The following is a 2,394-nucleotide window of genomic DNA, read 5'->3' as shown; positions in this document are numbered from 1 at the left end:
TTCTACCTGCGGGGCAAATGTTAGCATGGTGAGGACGGCAAAAACTGCCGGTTCGCATATTAGGTCACAGGAATTCAGGAAATCATTCAAGGCTGAAAAAAAAAAGAAATACAATGAATCTCAGATCAACCAACCACTTGATCCATTTAGCCTTATCTTTCTCTACTTCGCACTTTCTTCTCTCATCACATCCCTCCCTCTCTCACTTTTACTCCTCCTCTACTTAAAGTATAATGTGTGAATGATTATTATATTGATAATCATACACGATAAACAGTTAGCTTAAAAGCGGCCCTATCGGGGGGAGGGGGAGGATTTATTTTCGATTTGCACTGTTATTTGTTTACCGTAGCTACTGGTGACCTCTTTTAGAATGGGCGCACACCTACATTTTCTTTCTCTTTTATTATTACTTTCACTGCCACCATCAGCCCTACTACTTTTAATAAAACATCAGCTCTCCCTAAATCTCTTTGTCTCTCTTTTTCTTTCTCTGTCTCTGTATGTCTTCGCTACTGCCCTTTATAACACACTCCTACTATTCCTGATAATGGGGTGAGAGTAATTGTAGGCATAGTAAGGCGGCGAGCTGGCAGAAACGTTAGCACACCGGGCGAAATACTTAGCGGTATTTCGTCTGCCGCTACATTCTAAGTTCAAATTCCGCCGAGGTCGACTTTGCCTTTCATCCTTTCGGGGTCGATAAATAAAGTACCAGTTTCGCACGGGGGTCGATATCATCGACTTAATCCGTTTGTCTATGCTCTCTGTGTTTAGCCCCTTGTGGGTAGTAAAGAAATAAGTAATTGTAGGCATAGAGACGGTGACTTGGAGATGGGTAACTTGGAGAATGTAGGTCTGAAAAATGTGGTCATCACGTCAGAGAATTTCAGACCTACATTCCCCTATTTTCTTTATCGCTACTATTTTGCTACTCGTAGTTGATTCCTTTGTAATCACTCTTTTTAGAGTGAACTACCATTTGTTGTTAACGATTGCCTCCGCTGAAACCTGTTTATCTAATTCGCTAATCTGTCTCTTGAACCTTGTCGCACTAAGAGCGACTCGTTCACTTCTAGTAACTGGGTTCCTGTCAGGTCACCTGTATTGGTCACAAATTTGTGTTCTGTGAAGCCGGCCACTCTAATTTGTGTACAATTTACACTTTCCTTTTCGACTGGCCTACAGAGTAGTTACAAAAAATTATTTTTTAAATCTATTTCTTTACTACCCACAAGGGGCTAAACACAGAGAGGACAAACAAGGACAGACAAACGGATTAAGTCGATTATATCGACCCCAGTGCGTAACTGGTACTTATTTAATCGACCATGAAAAGATGAAAGGCAAAGTCAACCTCGGCGGAATTTGAACTCAGAACGTATCGGCAGACGAAATACGGCTCCGCATTTCGCCCGGCATGCTAACGTTTCTGCCTCGACCTCGGCGGAATTTGAACTCAGAACGTATCAGCAGACGAAATACGGCTATGCATTTCGCCCAGCGTGCTAACGTTTCTGCCTCGACCTCGGCGGAATTTGAACTCTACGTAACGGCAGACGAAATACGAATTTCTTTATTGCCCATCGGGGGCCAAACATAGATATGGGCAGTACAACTGATGGGATCAGTGAATCGATATGTTTTTACATAAATGTGACTTCAAAAATAAAATACAATACATAAAAATCGAATGGAATACACAGTACAGAAACAATACAAATGAAGTGATGATCAAGTTACGCTCCGATCCCACAAGCCCCGATCTACCGCTGATACCTTTTTATTTATTTATTTTTTTCGTCTATTCACACGGTTCCTTGCACGCACAACACTCGTGCAACATACTTCCATCTCTTTTGGAACGTACATTCCGACAGACACCTCTTCTCCAGCCACAGTTTCCTTTTCAAATGAAAAGAGAAAAAAGATCGTAAATTGTGACCAGACATAAAGTTGCCTGTCTTAATTCCTTTTATCCTAGTCTTCCATACAGCCTCTTTTGCTATTGCTACAACCGTGAGAAAACAATTCTTACCTTCGTTCGTTAGAACTTCCGGTGGGTCAATTTTTATAATTGACTCAGTCGACAGCCGTACTCTTACTTCGCCGGACAACAGATGTTCAGCATAAGCCCACATTTCAGTTATCTCCGGACACTGAACAATAGCGTGAGGGATGGTTTCCCTGCCCCCCCCCGCATCTTGGACAGGTCGGCGACTGACGTTTACCATGTCTTGCGAGCTTATCCCAAACGGGAAAGGCACTTCTGTAACATTGCCAGGTTAAGGACTTTTGGAAGTTGTCCAACGTTCTCAACCCGAATGTACGATGAAACAAGCTGTCCAGTTGAATAAATCCGAAACCTAGAGTCAACCCCAGGTCATCGTCGCA

This window comes from Octopus sinensis, linkage group LG9, assembly GCF_006345805.1.
Source record: "Octopus sinensis linkage group LG9, ASM634580v1, whole genome shotgun sequence".
Lineage (NCBI taxonomy): Eukaryota > Metazoa > Mollusca > Cephalopoda > Octopoda > Octopodidae > Octopus > Octopus sinensis.
This window is presented reverse-complemented; position numbering follows the sequence as displayed.